General features: G+C 33.4%; 1 non-coding gene across 1 annotated transcript; it reads left to right on the top strand.

Moving 5' to 3' along the window:
• The first annotated feature begins 3,780 nt into the window (after positions 1 to 3,780).
• Positions 3,781 to 3,851, top strand: TRNAG-GCC (transfer RNA glycine (anticodon GCC)). The gene has a single exon. It is a non-coding gene; the product is annotated as a tRNA-Gly (tRNA).
• The last annotated feature ends 20,271 nt before the right edge of the window (positions 3,852 to 24,122 follow it).

The raw sequence follows: 24,122 nt of genomic DNA, 5'->3' as shown, positions 1-24,122 counted from the left end.
AATTTCCTCTTACATGGCTTGAATCCAGTGGGAAGACTTTCAAGCCTTAGAATAAGAAACAGGCTTAGTAATGTTGGCAAGAGAAGAAACAAAAGCATGAGTATGAAAAGGAAAACGTGAAGAAGTATAAGTGGAAAAAACACCTGCGGATGAAGTAGATTGGTAAGGATGAATGTAACCTTGTAACTAAGAATGAGGCTTAATGGTTCGACTAGATCGCCTAGGTTCAACAACGGGAAGAGTAGGAGAGGTTGAAGGGTGAGATGTACTTACCGAAGCCGGAACCGAAATTGGTATAACGGAAGGGGGACTTGGAGAAGGATTGATGGGAGAGGAACAAATAGAAGTGGGAGAAGGAACAATGAGAAAATCAGAATCTGATATTTCAGGAGTAGGGGGAAACAAAACAGGAAATTCAGCAGGAGTGGACCGAAAAGGAAAAACATCTTCAACAAATTTAACATTGCGGCTGACAAAAAACTTTTTAGACTCTAAACAAAATAAAATATAACCTTTTTGAAAAGAAGAATAACCCATAAAAACCGAAAGAAGTGATTTGGAAGAAAATTTATCAGAATCATAAGGTTTTACTGCAAAACATAGGCAGCTAAAAACACGAAAGTGGGAAAAATCTGGAGTTTTTTATAGAGCAGCTCAAATGGCGTTTGCCAAGTTAAAACAGAGGAAGGAAGGTGATTGATAATGTAACAAGCAGCCAAAATACAATCACCCCAAAATTTGGTTGGAACATTCGACTGTAAACGCAAAGCGCGAGCAATTTCTAAGAGATGCTTATGCTTACGCTCAGCAATACCATTTTGCTGAGGGGTATCAACACATGAACTTTGATGAATTATCCCTAAGGATTGAAAATAAGACGAACAAGCGGAGTTAAAAAATTCAGAACCATTATTACTCCTGACGATTTTAATAACAGCAGAAAATTACGTTTTGACCATAAAAAAAATTGTTTAAGAGCTAAAATAACATCAGATTTAAGCTTCAGTAAGTACACCCAGGTCATTCTAGTGTGATCATTAACAATGGTTAAGAAAAAACGATGGCCACTATGAGTAGACACTCTATAAGGTCCCCAAACATCAAGATGGATTAGACTAAATGGAGTCTCTGCCCTAAAAGTACTAATGGGAAAAGACAGTTTAGATAATTTTGCCATAGGACATATAGAACAAGTAAAGTCTTTATTAAATGTCAAAGTATTAAAGAAAGACAAACGATGTAACTTGTGCATGGGCACATGCCCTAATTTTGCATGCCATAATGGAATTTTAGGTGCAGTAGATGTCATACAAGAGACAAAAGCAGGTAAAAATAAGGTGGACAAAGACAAAGAAGAACCAGATGACCTAACTAGGGAAGGAGAAGACTCAAATAAGTAAAGGCCATTCGAATGTCTACCAATCTCCTTTATCCTACCATTGGAGAGATCATGCAAAAGGCAGAAATCAGGGTAAAAAACGACTGCACAATGCAAATCGTGAGCCAATTTGGAAACAGAAATAAGATTGTAATGAAAGGTGGGAACACAAAGAACATCAATAAGGGTAATATGATGAGATAAAGTAAAAGAACCAGAATGAGTAATAGGAGAACGTTTACCATTTGGAAGCTGAACAAAACGGGAGTTAGAAGGGTAAGCAATAGGCAAAGTCAAACTCTTAGAATCAAAACATATATGATTAGTTGCACCAGTGTCTAAAATCCAGAAAAAAATTACGCTCAACTGAACAGGACATAGAAGGTATACCTGCACAATTTACAGTAGGTGCAACAGGAACTTGACTCTTATTTAACAATTCCAGGATCTGTGAATATTGTTGAGGAGTGAAAGTAGGAGCATTTTGAGGAGTAAGAGAAGAGTCATAAGAGGAAACAGCAAGAGCAGACGGAGGAGCTTTCTTACGATTGAACTTAAAATCCGGTGGGAATCCAATCAACCGATAATAGGACTCCTTTTTATGGCTTTTCAATTTACAAAAATTACAGGTGCCAGTAAACTTCTTACGGCTTCCAGATGCAGTAGAAGAGAAAGCCACAGGATCGGAAACAGGAGTCATAACAGAGGAAAAACTCCTCTGAGCTTTTTCTTGGACAATCATGGAGTATGCCCGATTTACCGAAGGTAAAGGCTGCATCAAAAGGATCTGACTTCGAACTGCAGCATAGGTCTCATTGAGACCCATCAGAAATTGGAATAATCGCTGCTGAAGAAGATGATTCGAATTTTACTGGGCAACCTCACATGCACAATCGGAAAAAGAAACAAGAGCAGTGTATTCATCCCAAAGCAACTTTAACTGCGTGAAATAAGAAGAAACAGAAGCATCACCTTGAGTGAGATGTGCAATAGACCGATGGAGAAAAAAATACGAGAACCGTCCACTTTGCTAAAGCGATCCTTGAGATATTTCCAAACTACAGCAGCATCAGAAGCAAAGATGAGTCCCGCAGACAAATCTGGACTGACAGTGTTGAGAATCCAGGAAAGCACAAAAGCATTACATCGATCTTATTGAGCACGGAGGGATTCAGGATAAACCGAACGAAAGCAAACACCATCAACGAATCCGAGCTTGTTCTTCGCGAGCAAAGCAATTCGAAGCGAGCGACTCCAAATGGTGTAATTTTCAACACCGGTCAAACGATGAGAAACAAGAATCGTTTACGGTGTATCAGAAGGATGAAGAAACAACAGGTGATGAAAATCAACATCCTCCATGAAAAACGCCAGCAAAAAACACAATAGCAGGAAGAAATTGGGGAAAAAATGTGTGTCCTAGACGAAGAACGGTCAAACAAGACAAAGAGAAAAAAATGGGGAACCAAAAAATCAGTACTAGCCCAAGAAGAGAGAAAAAACGAGGCCCAATTACAATTATTATAAAATTCATCAGTATATTATTATAAAATTACAATTATTAATATATTATACAACTCATATATGTATAACTGATTCATAACAAAAGAAACTAACTATTCTAACTGCTTCAACAGATTCCAACTCTTTCTACAGTATGGCCTTCCAACTACTACAATATCTCATCATCACCTATATATTCCCAATCATGTTCATCCTCAAGTATAACTTCAAACACAACAAACTCGTTCTAAGCAACAATCTAAAGACATCAATTCTTATCATTTTTTACCTTAGCTTGTAGTATTTGATCCAATTTGAACATGACGGTCGTTAATGTTAAAAAAAAGAGGGAAAACCTGAATCAATTTAAGTTTTCGTTATGAAATTTCCCCTTTTAACTAATTTTATTTATAAAATTATTATTTACTAAATAAAAGTCAATGAGAAAAAAATAGATATTCATTTATTTATAAATATTTTTATAATTCTATATGTAATTTTATAAGATATTGTATATTTTATCGAAAAAATGAACATCAAATATTTTTATTTTTTAAAAAAAACTAAGACTAAATTGATAGAATATGTAAAATTAGAAATTAAAATTGTTAATTTTTTAAAATTAGTACCAAATTAATAGAATTTATAAATGTTGAGGCCTCCTCATTCTGATTTAATAGAGGAGGGACCAAAACATTAAATTTTAATAATGTTAGTAACTAAAATAAAAAATTTTAGACCCAAATGATGAAAACGGAATTATGTTAGATTATTCATATAGTTTATCATTTCCTTAAAAAAAAATAAAAAATCAGGGCAGCATTGCGCAGAGAGATTAAATGAAGGACAAATATTTATTTTTCTATATTAAAAATATTTTGCACCTGCCTTGCGAGGAAGCCCCAGTGGTCTAGTGGTAGAATAGTACCCTGCCACGGTACAGACCCGGGTTCGATTCCCGGCTGGTGCATTATCGTAACTGTGAGAAATTTTGCTTCTAGCTCCATCTTCTTTGTTCTTATTTATATTTTCTTTAACCTGTTTTTGCCCAACCATAAAATTAGAAGGCTTACGGAACCATCCCATTTTCTGTATGTAATTATATAAATGGGTATTCAATTATTTTTGTAAACATTTTTATAATTCAGTATGTAATTTTATGTAAATGAATATTTAAATAATTTTTTTGATTTAATTTTTTTAAAGAATCAAGGTTAAATTAATTGAATGTGCAAAGTTGAGTGCTAAATTTATTGATTTTTTAGAATTTAAACTAAATTGATTGAATTTATAAGCTTTGAAGGGTTAAATTTATTATTATGGCAATAGAAAAAGGCCACAACAACATTTCATTAATAGTTTAATAGAGGGGGACTAAAATATTAAATTTCAATAATATTAATGACTAAAAATAGAAAAATTTAAATTTAGATAATCAAAATAGAAACACGTTTATAGATGGGCAACTATTTGTACAATTTAATAATTTTTTTAGTTAAAATATGCCTTAAATCATTGTATTCTTTAAAAACTTAGAATTTAGTTTCTATACTTTTATTTTCACGAATTCAGCCACCATACTTTTTAGATGTCCAATTATTAGTATTGTTAATTTTTTTAAATTTAAGTTAATTACAAGATCATTTTTTTAATTATATAGCTACCAAATGAATGCTTTTCTTATTTCAAAATATCACAACAAATTTAATAGTATTAACAATTACATTTAAAAATTAAAATTTAAACCTAAAACAGTTAAATTCTTTAAAGTAAAAGTAGAGTTAAATTTCAAATTTTGAAAAAAATACTAACCGGGAACATTTCTCAAGGGATTGCATTTTGTAAGTGAAGATAAAATCTTTAGTATTTTAGTTAATAGCTCTCCCTCCGTAAAGAAGCACCAGTGGTCTAGTGGTAGAATAGTACCCTGCCACGGTACGGACCCGGACTCGATTTCCGGCTGGTGCAATATGAGTGACATTCGGGCTTCATTTTTTCGCTTTGTCGGTTTTAACAATGAAATGCAGAGCATTGCAGCTTTTGTGCCATTTTCAGGAACCCATTTTGTCAACCTCGAAATTTTTTCCAAAATATCCATCAGTTTTGCTATGCCTTTCTATATCCATGACTCAACCACCTTTTCTCCTCTACAAACCTGCAAATCCATGGCCCAACCATACGAGCAGGCTTATGGAAAGATTCCATTTTCCAAAACCATTTAATCTCCTTTCTGTTTTCGTTAATGTTCACGTCCTCAAAATGTTCCATGAAATTCTAGGATCAGGACCATGAGTTCTAACGTGAAACACATTAAAATGGAATGTTGTATTTGATAATTTGACATTGAAATAGGTAATCAGGAACCCCAAAACGATATTTATGGACCATAAAACCAAAACAGCTTTGCATCGCTTAATAAATACTCACAAATAAGAAGAATCCATTAGTGGAAAACTTCATGTGAGCATTAAAATCTCTGAGCAGGATACATTGTACCCCATCTTACACCATTCATGCCTGTGCGTATCACTTCTAACATGCAGTTTAGCTTTCAAGGATTTAGGGTATACACGAATCAAGTTGAAAATGAGCCAAACCTAGGAACCTTTCATTTTTGCATTTACTCATAGATTAGATTTTTCAAAGGCTTAAACACCTGCAAGGTAACATTTCATGATGGCAATTGAAACCTTTCCATGTTTCCGGTAGAATATACCCATCTTATTAAACCCCACATGATCAAATATCCCCAATTCCCTTTATTAGTATGGTGAATACTATTGCAATTATATGCTAAACTGTATACATTAGATGCTAAACTACTTGGGGTAATCTCATGTCTTAAAGAGAGTAAATCAATAGATTTCTGTATGGATAAAATGTTCTAAATTTGTACTTTTAAATTTTGAATAAATATCAAAATTATGTATAAAATTTTGGTTCAATATGCAACGTTATAAATAAATTCTGATTTTATAGTATTTTATACATGAAAATTTGATTTTAATTTAACTTTTACAAATCATTAACAACATTATCAACATAGCACCATTTTATATTTATATATTGCATATACAAATAATTGCATTAATTAAATATAAAAATAAATAGATATTTTTATTTTTTAAATGTATAAAATTGAATTAAAATAAAAGTTTCGTATGTATATATCAATCATAATATCATTTCTAGCTCTTTAAAATTTATGGAATTTTAAATTAGTATATGGTAAAATTGTATTTTACCATTTAAAAATGATAAATTTTTTATTTAATCCTTTAAAAATTAAAAGAAGAAGAAGATATAAGCTATTAAAATGATAAATTTACATTTTAGCTCTCATAAAAATATATAATTTAAGTCTGATTCCCTAAAATTTTTTTTTGACTTCACTATTGCATCAAATTAAAATTATTATATTAAATTACACATTAAACTAAAATTAATGTATACATTTAATATTTACCCTTTTAAACTAACAAAGCAAAACTATAGAATAAGAGTCCAATTCATGCCTAAAATTGGATGAAAAACTTCAACACAATCGAAGGAAACGGTTAAAAGACAACTTCCATCATGTAACAAAGAACAAGAACGAGGAGTTCTTAAACCATGGAAGATTTTACTGTGAGGCTCACACCAAAATTTTTAATGCTTATGTTAGATAATTGAGTATTGGTATAAAATAAAAATTTTATTAAACAATAAAAAAAATCATAGCCTATAATGCGATGCTTGCTAATAACTAAAACTGATAAAAAAATTGTCATAACGGTTTTTTCCTTTTTGACGGCATGATGAATTTAAAAAAATAAATAGAGTTGTTTGCAACATACATCCTTAACTATAACCTTCATTTTAAATTACTCCCTAAATTTTAAAACATTTTAATTACATCTTCAAATTATTGAGGTTCTATCAACAAGGTTTTTTCATTATTAAAAACTTTAATTTAACTATTAAATTATTTTTAAAAAATAAATATTGTAAAAATCTTGGTATTGAGGTTTTTGAAGTTTTTATAAAAATTTTATTGTTCACTCTTTCTTTTATCGGTTTTACTTTATTTTTAGTTTTTATTTTTAAAATTTGTGCGGAAACATTTGCTTTTCTTTAATTTTTTCATTTAAAATTATGTTATATAATATTTGGCATGTCATTTAACGGTTAAATTAATAATTTTAATAATTGAAGGATTTGATTGATATGTCATTAATAGTTTGAGGTTGTAATTAGAACGCTTTGAAGTTTGAGAGTCAATTTAAAAATACTATATCACTATATTTAAATCCAAACATATATTTCACCATCGATTTTAATCTCACCGTTACAAAATCCTATCTCACTATCACCATTATGTTATAGTTGTTTTTTTAAGATAACAAAATTTAGGGAGGGAAGGGAAAAGAGGGGAGAGCACGAGACAATTACAGAGAAAATGAGAGAAGAAGAAAATAGTTTGCTTCATTCATAACTGTCCCATTTGTTACAACTAGGCTAAAAAGGGAAAAAAAGGTAATTGTTGTACAGGGTTACGGTTATCAACTGTTACTGCAGTTGTAAACAGAAGGAATGAAACACAATGTTTCATTTAAAACAAACACATCGTTCTACTAAAACACAAGCCATTAACTATCAAAATAAAATGCATCATTTCACTTATATATTCTAACCAAAACGTAATGTTCAATTAAATGCTATAACGACCATAACAATACTCCCTTGATCAAGACGATCATCGACTTTAAGGATCAAATGAATGAAACTGCTGCTATAAGTTTTGAAGAACTTCCCACATGGTATCCTCTAGAAATGTGTTAGTCCATTCCACTAACATCGTAGTGACAGCTTGATTACCACAACGAACCATTCAACGATCCAAGATATAGATAGGTTCTTTGGCCAGAGCTTCATCTAAACCAACTAATGGTAAGGTAGTCTATACAGTCTGCTTGTGTGACACCCCTAAAGTGACCCTAGTCGGAAAGCGGTCTCGGGACCGCTAGACCGAGTCACCAAATTATTTGAATGTGATAATTATTGCCTAAAATATGTGAATATAAATGTGTGAAAGTTTTAAGCTTCGATTTAGTTAATTGCATGTGAATTTAGTTGATAGGACTTATGTGAGAAAATTTAGAAATGTGCTAGGCAAATGCAAGTGGCCTAATAGTGCATGTAATCAAAGGGGTGGACTTGCATGTCAATTTCCCCCCATTTAAGTACTAGTGGCCGGCCATGACAAGGGATGATGGGCAAAACATGTCATGAAACATGTTGTGTTAATGGAAAAATAAAATAAGAAGCATGGGCAAAACATGTCATGAAACATGTTGTGTTAATGGAAGAATAAAATAAGAAGCATGTGCAATAAACTAATAAGAAATGGAAGGAAGAAAACAAAGAGAAAAAAATGTGTTCATCATTCTCATGCATGACCAAAAAAAAAAAGAAAAAAAAAAGAAGAGAAAAGCTCTCATGTTGTTCTTGGCCGAATAGGAGAAAGAAAAAGAAGGAAAAAGAGCTTTGAGAAAATCGGCTATGGTGGTTTGATAGACTAAGGTATGTTTGATGATGTTCCATGAGATGCATGCATGTTTTAGTAGTTAGCTTGAGTTCTAAATAGCCCATGGTTCAAATCTTTACTATGTCATGGAGATGATATTCGGCCAAGGTGGATTGGTGTTGATATCATTTGCATGCTAAAAGGTGGCCATATGACCTATCAAACTCTTTGTCATATTCGGCCATAAGCTAGCAAAATGAGACTTTAATGAGTTAAATTTGTTTGAATTAAGCTCAAGAGCAAAGGGGAACTAAATCCGATAAAAGGAAGGAAAAAGTGGTCGAATAGCCACCGAAATCGTTCGACAACATCCGAGGTAAGTTTTAAGTGATTAAACGTTGAGTAAATTCAATCATAATAGGACATAATGAGTTGATTTAATAAGATATGATGTGGCCATGATATGTCTTAAACTCAAATGGTAAGTTCATATGTGTTTCTTATAAAAGAGACCTTGTGAGCAAAGAGACCTTGTGAGCAAAGAAATTTCCTATAAAGAGATATTTAAAGTTGTGTGAGACGGTGTCAGAATGACTCCGAAATCCCCTGTTCTGTTTTTAGAAAATCATTATAAATTGTAAAAAAAATGGTTATAAGATAAAATTTATATGCTTAGACTCCTTAATGAGTCTAGTTTCAAATTAAATCAAATACAACACATTTTGAATTCTGTAAAATGAGAAATTTGATTCGTAGTGAAGAGTGGTCAGATTAGTCAAACAGTGAAACAGGGGAAATTTTAAGAAAAATCTGGTATTGATTGGCCAAACCTAAAATTCTGGAAATTTTATGGATGGAAGATATACGAGTCTATATTCAGGAAAAATTAACGGCAAGTGATTTGGAGTTTTGTAGCTCCGGTTATAAATAATTTAGTGACCATTGCTCAGGAAAACAGCTCGTAGTGAATATGTGATTTTGTTGTAAACATGGATAAAACTTGTTTTAGTTGCTCATAAGCTATTGATTAAACCCATACTTGAATTCTAAATCGTGATATTGTAAGCTTATGAGTATTCGAATATGAAATGATAGTATGGCGTAAAATTGAATTATTCATTGGAAAGTGATGGATGTAGATTCGGCCAAGACCAAGTCTGTACATGATAGTATATGTGGTATGTGAAGTATATTTGAATAAATGTGAAAGTGTATATATGTGATAAGGCCTAATGGCCAATGTGATGAATGTGAAAGTGTATATATATGTGATAAGGCCTAGTGAAAGTGTATATATATGTGATAAGGCCTAATGGCCGATGTGATGAATGTGAAAGCGTGTAAATGTGATAAGGCCTAATGGCCGATGTGATGAATGTGAACATGTGTATGTGTGATAAGGCCGAATGGCCAATGTGATGAATGTGAACATGCATATATGAGATAAGGCCGAATGGCCAATGTGATGAATGTGAAAGTGTATATATGTGATAAGGCCGAATGGCCAATGTGATGGATGTGGAAGTGTATAAATGTGATAAGTCCCGAAGGGCAATTGTGTCAGTACTATATCCGGGTTAAAACCCCGCAGGCTTTATGCGAGAATATTATCCTGATTAATGTTCGTAGGCTTCGTGCTCGTACTATATCCGAGCTTTAAAGACCCGACTGCTAAATGCTAGGATTCAAGTAAGACTTTGATATTGAGTATCTGCATTAAGTTACCATCAAATAAGTATTATGTATTCAAGATGTTCAGGTACGTATTACTTACTCATCGGTGGAGTGATTTCGAGGTGAATTATCAGTATCAAAGAGGTAGGTAAATGTGATTAATATTATAACTCCAAATGTGAGAATGATCTAATTGGTAATGGTATGTTTGTATAATAAAGTATGCGATGAAATATTCTTATGTATTAGTGCATATTCTGCCCAAAAGCCTTATGATCTGAGTATGGGTTGGGTTGAGCTAGATGTGCCAGTACAAGGTAAGGATTATCATTTGTAAGCTTACATATATGTGATAAGGAATATGTTGGTTCTTTATGTGCCTATGGTAATTTAGTACTTGTCATGTTGAAATACTTAAAAGTATGGATGTGATTATGAACAAGTGGAAAGTATTATTGAAAGTTGAAAATCGATGAAGAATGTGCTTTGGAAATATTTGACCATCTAGGTCATTATTATTCGAAAGTATATATGTGGCAGCCAAGTGTTGCGTTTAATGATATTATAGATCGAGATGAAGCTCTAGATTAACTTCATCGAACAGTTGAAATGAATGACCAATGATAGTGATTGAGAACACTTTGTTTTGCTTAAAACTTACTAAGCATTAAATGCTTACTCCGTTCTTTGAATCTCTGTTTTATAGATTTTGGTTCGTCAGCTATCGGACTCGGGATTATTGAAGTCGAAGTCGCCCACACTATCAAAACCCTTTTGGTACACTTTTGGTTGAACTCTGAAAATGGCATGTATAGGACTACCCTTTTGTTGTTGGTCATGTACCCTTCGGTTTGTATAATTTTGGATAGCCATGCGAAAATGGCTTATATATGTTTGAGCATAATGTTATAATCATTTGGTATGGATATGGTTATTGAGAGGTGTGGATATGCTTAACCAGGATTGGCCATGGGAATGGTTAATCATTATCATAATTTGTGCTATTTATGCTAAAAGGGCTAGTTGAATTATGGAAACTATGAAATAGGTAAAGTCTACCTTAAAGGCAGATGCTGACAGCAGCAGTGATGTAGATTTGGAAAATCACTAAAAATAGTAGGAATGGAATTAAATAGTGAATAAATTATTTAAATGAACCTTGATGAATCCACTTTCATATGGAAGAAACAAAACGGTCATATGAGTGGTATGTTAAGAGATAATTAGGTTTTCGTGAAATAGGGCCAGAATAGTTTCTGGATTCCCTGTTCCGACTTTGGAAATTCATTAAAAATTAACCAGAGATAATTAGGAGTCATGCCATATATGTATAGATTCCTCTCTGAGTCTAGTTTCTATAGAAACAAACGGCATCAGTATTGAATCCCTGTACATGGAGATATACAAATTGTAATGCATGAAGGTCAGTGTAGTCGCACCCTGTAACAGGGGAGACTTTAACTAATAAACTGTACTAATTGGACCGACCAAAAATTCTAGAAAAAAATATGTAGATGGGCATATGAGTCTAGTTTCAGGGAAAAATTACGAAACTGATTTTCGAGTTGTGAAACTCAAGATATGATTTTTAAAGTGACAGTGACGCAGTTAGCTAACTGCCTGGAAATTTTTAAAATGGACTGCGATAGTAAGCGAATTTAGTCTGTGAACCCCTCGTGTCCGACTCCGGAAACGGTCTCGGGTACGGGGTGTTACAGCTTGCCTACATGTTTCTTCAGTTGAGAGACATGGAATGTGGGGTGAATGCGTGACCCTGGTGGTAATTGGTGTCTATAAGCCATCGATCCAATCTTGGCCACTATTGGGAATGGTCTAAAAAACTTTGGAGCCAACTTCTGGTTGAGTACCTTCCTAATTGAGTGTTGCCTATGTGGTTGCAGCTTGAAGATAAACCAAATCTCCCTCCTGAAACACTCAAACACTCCTACTTCTATCAACCAATTACTTTATTTTGTCTTGAGCACGTTTGAGATGGAATTGAAGAAGCTTCCTAGTTGCTTCTCATTGCTGAAGGCTCCTATCAACAGAAACCATTGTGGAAGTTCCAATCAGGTAAGGAAGGTGGTGAAGAGGGGGCTAACCATAGAGAGCTTCATAAGTGTAGTTTATATGGCAGAATGGAAGGTTGAATTGTACCACCATTTTGCCAAAGGTAGCCATAGAAACTAATCTACTGGTCGTTCCCTAGTTATACACTTGATGTAGCTTTCTAAGCACTTATTAAAGACCTAGGCCTGGCCACCACTCTATGAATGGCAAGCAGTGGACAACTGCAACCTTGTACCCAACCTCTTGAAAAGTTCCTACCAAAATTGACTAACAAATTGACTAACCAATCTGACTCACGATTTAGAGATTGCAGCTATTTTTTTTGCTCTAAAAATTTGGCAACACCATTTGTACGAAGAAAAATGTCATATATTCACAGATCACAAAAGTTTGAAGTATTTGATGTCATAGAAAGACTTGAACTTAAGATAAGGTAGATGGCTTGAGTTGTTGAAGGATTAAGATTCGATCATCGACTACCATCTGGGAAAGGCTAATGTTGTTGCTGACACACTGAGTAGAAAATCCATGTTTGCTTTGCGATCTTTGAACACACGGTTGACTTTGATTAGTGATGGTTCAATTTTAGTTGAGTTAAAAGTTAGACCGATGTTCCTGTACTAGATTTGCAAAGCTCAAAAATGCGATGATGTTTTGATCACAAAATGAAAACAGATTGAAATGACATCTGATTCAGATTTTCATATTGGTTCCAATGACATTTTGTATTTCAAAGACAGAATTTGTGTTCCGAGACATTCTGATCTTATTCAGAAAATTTTACAAGAAGCTCATAGTAGTAGCTTAATGATTCATCCTGGTAGCAATAAAATGTACGACGACTTGAAACAGATGTATTGGTGGCCAAGTATGAAACGAGAGATTTCAAAGTTTGTATCAAAGTATTTAGTCTGTCAGCAAGTTAAAGTCGAACATAAGGTACCTTCTAGTTTGTTACAACCTGTGATGATTCTAGAGTGGAAATGAGAACATGTTATGATGAATTTCGTATCGGGATTGCCTTAGTCTCCGAGAAAGAAAGATGTTGTATGGGTTATTGTAGATCGTTTGACGGAATCCACGTATTTCATTCCAGCGCGTATGAATTATTCACTTTAGAGATTGGTAGAGTTGTATGTACCCGAGATTGTTAAACTGCACGGTGTGCCAGTTTCTATTATATCTGATAGGGATCCACAGTTTACATCTCAATTATGGAGCAAATTACATGAAGCTCTAGGTACTCAATTGCATTTTAGCATAACGTTTCATCCATAGGCTGATGATCAGTCCAAGCGAGTAATTCAAATACTTAAAGATATGATTCAATGTTGTGTTTTAGAGTTTCGAGGGTAACTGCGAGCGATTTCTACTGTTAGTTGAATTTACGTATAATAATAGTTATCAAGTGAGCATTAAAATGACATTGTACGAAGCTTTGTATAGTTGAATGTGTCGAACTCCATTATACTAGACTAAGCTCAGTGAGAAAAAGTTATTCGGTGTTGATTTTGATTCCAGAAACCGAAGAAAAGGTCAAAGTGATACGTAATAGCTTGAAAGCGGCTTCAGATCGACATAAATCTTATGCAGATTTGAAAAAAAAAAGACATTGAATTTCAAGTCGGCGACAAAGTATTTCTGAAAGTATCACTATTGAAGAAAGTTTTTCTATTTGGCCAAAAAGGAAAGCTTAGTCCGCTGTTTATCAGACTGTACAAGATCATTGAGAGGATTGGGCCAGTAGTTTATTGGTTAGCTTACTTTTCCGTCAGAGTTAAAAATGATTAATAATGTATTCCATGTATCGATGTTATAATGGTATCGATCAGATCCTTCACACGTGATTTCACCTGTTGATGTTGAGATACAACCAAATATGACGTATAGTGAATAACCGATCAGAATTTTAGCTCAAAAAGTTAAAGAATTGAGAAATAAAAGTATAGCTTTAGTGAAAGTTCTCTGGCAGTGGTACGGAATAGAAGAAGCTACCTGGGAACTGGAAGAAGCTATGAAAGTGTAATACTCGAACTTATTTTCTGGCAAGATTTTCAGGGACAAGAATTCCTTTAGGGGGAGAGTTGTAACAACCCGTTTTTAGTGAAATCAGAACAATGATTTTGGGACTATCAATATAATGAGTAAATTATTATTCTATTATTGTTTTAAAATTTTGATGTTTGTATGATTAATTAAGTGAAAAAGACTAAATTGTAAAAAGTACAAAAGTAGAGTTCTATTAGTTAAAGGTGTCAAATAGCTATGAAATTTTAATCTAAGTGACTTGATGGTAAATAGACCAATTGAGTTGATAGTGAATGTTTATGGACATGGTTTTATTGAAATTATTAAAGTTTTTAAAGGTTAATTTGGTAATTAAGTAAATTAAGGTTAAATTAAATGAAACAAAAGAGTCATCTTCTTCATTTCATGAAAACTTAAATGATTTTAGCCATTGAAGAAGAAGAGGTTTCGGTTAACCTTTTTTCTCTTGCATGATCAAGATAGACCACTACAGATTTAGATCGGGAAAAAGCTAAAGCCTCGAATTAGCTCGATTTCGTTTCTCCGCCCCTGTTTGTTAAGGTAAGTTCGTATGTTCTAATTACTATATATTCATGTTATTCAATTGTATGTTACTATGTATTTATAATGCTATTGAATGATGTATATCCAAAGCAATGCTATGATAGTTATTGAGTCCCGGTTGAACCTTAGAAATTTGTAGAATACAAATGACATGTTATTAGGGATTTCATGTTTCGGGTGCTGGTTTTGAATGTCCTACTGATGGCTGAGATCTTGCATTTGTTGCAGATACTCCACAGCTCGTGTGACCAGCATCGTGTAACTTACATTCTGACCCACAGCTCCTGTGAGCAGACTCATTTCACAGCTCTTGTGAGCAGACCCGTTTCACAGCTTTTGTAAGCAACGATGTAAAGGAAATGTTATGGTTATATGTTTAAGTACACTTCGTGTGAGCTTTCTCGAGTATCTGATGATATTCTAAATAGTTCAACGGGCAAGAAAAGGGATCAAAATGGTAAGTTTCCAAATGGAATTGTGTATATGCTTATGAAAATAATAAATTAATCAAATGATGTATGTTTATGTGGAAATGAATTATCAAATGTTTAATTCAAGTGAATTATGTATAAATGCACTAACTCGTGTATTGATGATGATGTTTAGGCTTGTGCCAAGCTTGTGGTTGGATTACATTATGGCGTGTGACATGACCATGTAACCATACTCAGTGAGTTACAAAGGTGAGACACGACTGTGTGTCCCTAGATCGATTGTTACACGACCTGGCCACATGGCTGTGTGACACCTATAATTAAATTTTTGTAACTTTTTATTATATTTTCCAAATGTTTCCAATTTAGTCCCTAATCGTTTCTAACGCAGTTTTAGGGCCTCAAGGGCTCGAATTAGGGACGGTATGTATGTGAATGACTGTTTTATAATGTGTTTATGATAATGTATGAAATGTATGTTTTAATGTTCCGTTTGTACGGTAATGCTCTATAACCCTAATCTGACGATGGATACGGGTTAAGGGTGTTACTCAATTCTTGACATCTCTTGTCATTCCTTTCCAATACACTATACTGGTTAATCTATGTCTGGTAGCATGGTTTCCAGAATGTCCTCCAAGGGGGATCTCATGGAAATAACCAAACAACTTACTTTCCAAGTCCTTATCTCAAACCACCACTAGTTTTCCCTTCCTCCTTAGGAGTTTACCATCCCATGTATATTTGGGATGGAACAATGATTGCTGTTGGATTTCTGAACACAACTTGCTGAGCTTTTCATATAATTGCCAAGAACCTTGTACCTTGGCTAGCAGTTCAAATATGACAGAACTACTGGCCATCTAGAACAGTTGAATTGATGATTGCAGCTCCCTTTTAGAAAGTGCATTTGCTACCACATTGTGGCTTCTTTTTCTGTATACCACTTAAAAATTATAGCCAAATATATTTGCCACTCATTTCTGTTAGAAGGGAGTGATAGCTTGTTGCTCAGAAAGGAACCTAATACTTTAGTGGTCTATCTTGACCTTAAACTTACACCCAATGAGATAGGGATACCATTTCTTGCCAGCTAGTAAGAATGCAATCATTTCCTTTTCATAGATGGAAAGGGCTTGGTGCCTCACCCTTAATACCTTGCTGAAAGAGGCAATAGGTTGACCCTTTTTACTGCAAAACAACCCCTACTCCTTGATTTCTTACATCTGTGTTCATACAGAATTTTGAATGAAGGTCAGGCAAAGATAAGACTGGAGTTATATTAAGAACCACTTTCAAAGTGTTGAAAGAGTCTTTAGCCTGCTGATTCTATTTCTACTTATTTTTCTTGAGAAGATCAGTTAAGAGCTTAGCCAATACCTTATAGTTGTAGACAAATATTCTATAATAACGAAACAGCCCAAGGAACCCTTTGAGTTCCTTTACTGACGTGGAGGTTGGCCATGAAAGTACATTTTCCACTTTTGCTTGATCCATGGAAATTGTTACCCTAGAGACCACATGCCCCAAGTATTCAATGGTGGTGGCTGTAAAGCTACACTTCTCTTAGCAAACAAGTGGTAATTCCCTAAAAGATGAAAACTTCCCTCAAGTGCATCAAATGATTTGACCAGTCCATGGAATGGACAAGGCTGTTATCAAAGAAAACTAAGGTATTTTTCTTTAGAAGTTGCTTAGAGACAAAATTCATTAAGGCTTGAAAAGTAGAAGAAGCATTGGTGACCCAAAAGGGCATCACCAAGAACTCATAGTGCCTCTTATGAGTTCTGAATGCAATATTAAGGATGTCAACCTCCTTCATTATGATTTGGTGATATCCAAACCTAAGGTCAAGCTTGGAGAAGTAAATAACTTGACCCAATTCATCCAAAAGCTTCTCCATAATAGAGATGGGAAACTTGTGTTTGATGGTCAATTGGTTGAGTTACCTATAGTCAACATACATTCTTCAACTGCAATTGTTTTTTACCATTGCTATCGGGGAAGAAAAGGAACTGCTACTATCTCAAATGAACCAGCCTGTAGCATTTCTCTGACCAATTTCTTGATTTCATTCTTTTGAACATTGAGATATCATATGGCTTGATTTTTGACCACTGATGACTAATCTTTCAAAGGTATACCATGATCATGTTGGTGAGAAGGGGGGAGGCCAACAGGATCCGTAAAGATGTCATCATACTCATTTACCAGTTGTCGTAACACTAAAGGAGGACGAGAGGTAGCCACTGATAAGGTAGCTTGAGGTGGAGTTGCTAACACCATAACATAAGGCCCCAACATATGGTCTACTGATGAAAGATATTTAGAAGACTGTGATGTACTTAGTAGGTGGATTTGTAGCACCCAAAAATCAGGTTAGTATAAATTGAGCTAATGAACTAAGAGCAGTCACGCCTCGATTTTTTTAAGGTTATCTTTACACGTCTGATAATAAATAGATATCAATTATAGTGATTGAATAGTGGTGGAGCTGTCCTTGATGATTTATGTTCGAATCCCTTCCCTCTCGTTAATTTCTATTTGGTGCAATTTTGTTTCAAACCCTTCATAGATCATCCTATGTTTTATTTATTTTCTTACTAAATTGATCACAGGGAAGTGAATGGTAGAGTGGTTAAGTGTTTAATTAATATTATATAGGTCATAGGTTCAGGTCTCCTAATCAACAAAAAATTTAATTAATTTTTGTGCTTTTTCCATATTCAAAACACCCCATTGTTATCCAACTTTCTTGCCATAATGTAGGAAACATTCTTTCCTTTTTTTTGGTCAACATGCCTTAATTGTGCAGACCACATGATCCCCTTTTCAGTCCAGTGTCCCCCTTACTTGCCAATTCTTCTATTTTTTCCATATGAATGGTTCATTGAACCTAGACAAGGTTGACCACACTCTTTCCATCCATCATATCTGTAGAGCCTAATTTTGGCCGAGCCCAAACTAACAAAAACCAAAAAAACATAAAATAAATAATTAAATGTCCAAGTCCGGTTACAACCAATATAAGCCCAATGACAAACCCAAATACCCATTTACAACGGGGCCCAAGTGGCCTAAAATCAAAACATTTTCAGAAACCTTAGGTTCCTTAGGTGCGCCGCAACCCACACCCTCGTGTATGGCCTCCGTGCGCCCATAGCCTGGCACTGTACCCTCCGTGTCACCGCGCGCCATATCACCTCCTCCGTACGCCACAGCTGTCCAAGCACCTGCAAGCAAATGTAAACACAACAGCAAAAATAAGGAGAAAAATTGTATTTTTTATTTTTATTTTCTTTTTAGATTTCGGCTATAAAGCCAAAAACAATGTATTGATCTTTTTTTACGCACGCACACTATACGCTTATTAAATACAAAAAAAGCCATCAAAACCTTGAAAGGTGATTTTCGAGTGCCTTATACATTTTTGCTTTTCAATCTGTTTTTCTTTGTTTTTTCTGGATCTTGCACGCAATTTTAACATAAGAAAATAAAAGGCAAAGAGAAGGCTTACCTTTGCGAGTACGTTATTGAGATCTCCATCCCCTTTGTCGATATCGAAGGCGGAGAGGGGATTTTGAGGCCGAAATCATCAGACCTTAGAGTGGAGTTTCGAAGGAAGTGATAAAATGGGGCACTACTACAGGCTACTACCCATCAATCGTGATGATGGGATAATGGTTAAACAGCGGACCAGATGGGTGCAAACCTTAGGGTTTTCTATTTCCCCTTTTATTTTGCTGAAGTACTTAGGTTTTTCTAGGCTACTTCCCTTTTTAATCAACATGGAGCGACGCCATTTAGGTTATAGTTCAATAAGCCTTGAAACGGCGCCGTGTAGGCCTATACCCGACCCGATCCGATCCATTGCCCCTGGGACTTGCGCGTTTTTGCGGTGAGGAGATATTTACATGATAGGTCCTCCCCTTTCACGCGAGTCTTCGATTGCGCCTTATGCGTTTTACTTTGTTCTTTTTAAATTTGGCTTTGTAATTTGCTCGTATTTGCACTTTGGTCTATGCCTCAGCGCTACGTTTTGGAAATTAGGTTATTTCCAGTTCTAGTCCTTATACGTTTTTGCGCATCGCACATTGGTCCTTTTTTGATTATTTTATTCTTAAATTAGCCTTTTTTTGTGTTTTAATTTCATTTTAATTAATTTTTTTTATTTTTATTTTTAAAAAAAGGATTGATTTTGTAATTTTTTTTTTTACTCTTGCTAACTTATTTGTACACTTTCAATTACCTTGATAAAATTTTTTATTATTGTAAATTTGTTTATGTCATATCATTTTCACATTCTGTAAACTATTTTTATATATATATAAATGTTTTTTCACATTGGCATATATATATAATATTTGTAATAAAGTTAATTTTAGTCTACGTATATTATTAATGTTATGTTATTTCATACATATAATGGTTTTTGACTCTATCCATATATTTTAACATATATTTTTGTTATTTTAATATGTTTTGTATACATGTTTTACATATTGTTTAAATTATTTTTATACATATACATTGGTACATATATTTGATATAGACAGCACTAAATCCATGTATTTTATACATATAGTTTTCTTTATATACATAATTACATTTTAAAATTTGTTACATATATGATTTATGATAAAATTAATTTAATCTTATAATATTAATTTCATGCTACAAATAATTGCTCCCAAATCTATTTATATACATATACGTTTTTGTAAATCAATTATGTGTATAACTTATTTCTTAAGATTATATCTTATCATACATTCTACTATCAATTCATATCTTATTTATTATTTAAATTCTCTTTTATTGAGTGTATTATTATTATTTTTTAAGACAAATGTTCGTAACACCTTGTATATTATTTGATTTAAAAATATTTATTCTATAACCCTTATTTAAATGATTACATATATATCTCTAGTTTTTTTTAATCCATCAATCATTTATTGTATATTACGTGTTCATCATTATTTTAAACTTGTTTTATATAATATTGTTTTTTTTAATTTCCATTTTGTTTTGGATGTCTTGTATTGATTATGTCATATTAGGCTATGTATATTATCGTGGCATATTATTGTGTGCATTGTTTTGTTTTGTTGTGCTGTATTGTTATATTATTATTTTCGTTTTTGCTTTGTTATATCAATTATTCTCCATACATGATCGAAATTGGGTTATTTTTTTGGTTAGTCATATTTAATTGCTTATGTTGTTAGTTGATTAAATAAGACTATATTATCTTCATTCATCAAGTATTGTATCTTATGTGTGTATTATCCCATGATCATTGTTTTCCTTTTGGTTTACAAAATGTTGTTTTATAAGGTCCAACTCTTTAAGATTAATGACGCCATTTTATTTCGAGTCAAAATTAATGCGTTCCAAGCTGGTTTTACGATTATTCATTTGAAAGCTCCTTAAAACGAAGGCAATATTTGATGTTTGGAAATTCAGGGAATGGTGCCCTATCGTGCTGGGTTTCGATTTCCCGTTCGTTCAAAATAATCGAATATTCTTTTAGAATTTCACTCGTGTTTTCTAAATTCTAAAGCAAGGCAATGTTCAATGTTTGGAAATCCGAGGAATCGTGCCCTACCGTGCTGGGTTTCGGTTTTTCGTTGGACTAAATAATTGGGCATCCTTTTGTAGTTTTTAACATATAAACTTTTGGACGTCAAAAATTCATCGTGTTTTTTAGGGTATAAAGGATCGTGTCCTATCGTGTTGGATGTGATGCTGCATTCCTTTGAAACAAGAGAATTTCGACGACCAACTTGAGCCATTCAAATATTTTAAAAGGAACCATATTTCAAAGATAGCTTTAAATCTCAAACATAAGGACAATACTTAATCAATTTGGTACCAATTTTGGACGTAGTGAGGGTGCTAATCCTTCCTCATACGTAACCGGCTCCCGAACCCGTTTTGTCAAATTTACATAGGCCAAAATTGATATTTTAATAAAATAAAATGTCTTATTAGGTGATCCGATCACACCTAAATAAAAAGGATTGGTGGCGACTCCACACTTTGTTTTAAAAAGTCGATCCCCGTTTTGTTTTCAAACATAAAAATGGTTTCGAAAATATCACTCTCCACCTCTCATTATAGCACCACCCTTTACTCCTTCTTGTTTCTTCTTTTTTTCTCTTTTGTTTAGCTCACAACCTCCATTTTTGCTTTCTTTTTCTTTCTCCTCCACCATTTATTTGCCTTGAACCATCATCACCTTACCGCCGAACCTCTTTTGCACTACCATTTTTCTTCTCTTTTCTCTCAAAGCGCCGCCCCTAGCGCCGCCCTCTACCACCGTGGCAACCACCGCCCAACTTCTTCTTTTTTTTTCTCATTTTCTTTTCTCTTCTCATTTCTCCTCCTTTAAGATAGTGATCGAACTCATATTCTTTTCTTCTTCCTCCTTCCTTGTATCACCACTGCCTCAGTCACCAAACCTTCGCCACCATCGCCATGCCTCCACCGGCTTTGGTGATTCTTTATCTTTTCTTCACCAGTTTCCAACTTCTACCATCCTTATAGTAAATGAAAATTCTACAGCCTTATTTCAATAAGTTAAATATTATGTTTTAAAATATTGAACTGAGTGACTCACTTTTTCAAGTGATCATTTTCTCTAGATTCTCATCCTTCTCAAGAGCACAGTGATCCTTTGACCCTTTTGTTTTAATTGAAATAGAGTCAGTATGGTAGTGGAATGAAATCTACTATTCTTCCCTACTTTTTCTTGTAGTTAGAATGTGTTTAAGGGTTTTTAATGTATTTTCCTTTAAGTATTAACGCATCGTATTTTACTTTTGATGAAGGGCAAATTGATACCATTCCGGAAAACCCTTAACATTGGGAATGAGATCAATATTTGATTTATTATTATTAGAGTAAGTGCTGATGAGAGTTTTGTCAAATTTCCATATCTTATAAATCTTTTTTTTGTTGATAAGTAGGTAACCTATCGATTAGATTTGAGTATGGGTGTTTCTTTAGAATGATGATTTGTATTGGATCTACTATCAGGTGTGAGTTTCAACACTAAATAAAATTAATACTTGTTTTATATTGATAAAAATGTTGTTATTTAAATAATGTTCATTGATGAGGATACTATATGTATCCATAACGAGAGATAAAACCCACTGTTATGGACTATGTCAAGTAAGTGATCGAAACCATTGATTTTGGTGATATGTACAATGTGTGATTTGTTGATTATTAATGATATAAAAAATATGTACACCTCATTCTCATGTTATGTGATTATATGGCGTATGTGATATTTGTATGAAAATAAAATATGAAATTTTGGTACCATAAGTATATATGTGATTTGCATATTAAACATGCCTATATGATTTTGAGTGATTTTGACCATATCACATGCATGGGGTGAGATATGTGAAAGATGGAAGTATATAAAAGTTTATCTGCATTAATGTAACACTATTCATGATTTGATTATATGACAGTTTATCTGTGACTTAGGTGGCCTGTCCACGATTTTGATTATGTAGCAGTTTATCTATGTTATTGTGACATTGTTTATAATTTGGTGTGTTGGATGGACGTGTTCTGGGGAACTCGATTTTGGCGTGTAGCAGAGATAGGTAGGACTATTTTCACAAATCTGCATTGTTTTACAAAATGAGCATTGACATGATCATTCATAGTATAAGTGTCAAATATTGAGTTTTATGAAACTGGTATGATTATTGTGATTGTATAATGTATATGTTTATATGTATGCGGTTGTGTTTATGTTAATCTCACACTGAGTTGTTTTCTAATTTTACAGATAATCCCGAGATTAAGATTCGACGACAGCAATTGGAGGAGTTTCTTGAAGTTCTTTTTAAGTCAAAGTAATTTAATTTTATTTTGATATTTGGGGTTTGTAAGAAGTTTGAGTATGGACTGTGGCATGAGACTTTATTTTGGGGATTTTTCATTCTGATTTGCATAAATTACTTACATGACATTAAGTTTTAAAAATTGCATAAATTAGTATTTGATAAGATTTCGCTTGAAACTAGATTTTTAAAATAGAATCCATCAATAACACATTTTCTGCTGTATTTATGAAAAATTAGTTTTTAATAAAATTAGACTTAGTTTTCGAAATTATTAATGTTTACAAATGAGTTTTCTAAAGACATTTAATTTATGAAGTTAATATGTTTTTATTCCGAAATAATGACGAATAATCAAGTTCTCTAAAATTTGAATAAAATGATAAATGGTTTAAAAGTATGATTGAAAATCTAAAATAGCTTTGAATAAATGATTGAATGTTTACAATTGAGATATTTTTTATTTCGATTCCTGAAATTTGCACGGTTTTTATGAAATTAAAATAAATGATTTATCTCATTTATTTTAAATTGATAAGCCAACAATTTTAAAATGTACTTTTAAAAATTCCTAAATTTTATTTTGGCCATGTTCGTGGACAAATGGTTTTGAAATGAGATTTGAAAATTAAGTTGAACATTCGATTTTACTAGTTTTGAACGAACTATGTAAATGGTTTAAAAAGTACATTTAAAGTTACAAAAGTTTTTTTTGGGCCATTCCGGTGGCTAATGTAGCTTTCCAAATTTGGCCATAACGACTAGGCCGGGTTTGGGGCGTTACAGGATTGCACTAGGCATAATTCCCTGTAGCTTGTAATTTTCTCCTTGATAAGTAAACTGCATTGTTAGAGAGCTGAATTCCCATATAATGCCTGTAATAGCCCGCCCAACGTAGACCATATCGATATGTTGTTTGGCATATAGTTGAATAATCCAGGGTAGAAAGTTTCGGAAAAAAATTGGTTTGAAACCATTTTCTTGCACGGCATAAAATTAAAATTTTGAAAATCGACTTGGTTTATGATATTTATAGCAATAAACCTTAGATCGAAATCTTACTTGTGTTTTTGGATAAGCGAATTCTTGAT

Source organism: Gossypium hirsutum, chromosome A11 (genome assembly GCF_007990345.1).
Source record: "Gossypium hirsutum isolate 1008001.06 chromosome A11, Gossypium_hirsutum_v2.1, whole genome shotgun sequence".
NCBI classification, from domain to species: Eukaryota; Viridiplantae; Streptophyta; class Magnoliopsida; order Malvales; family Malvaceae; genus Gossypium; species Gossypium hirsutum.
Note: the sequence above shows the minus strand (reverse complement) of the source record. Positions and strands in the feature narration are given on the sequence as shown.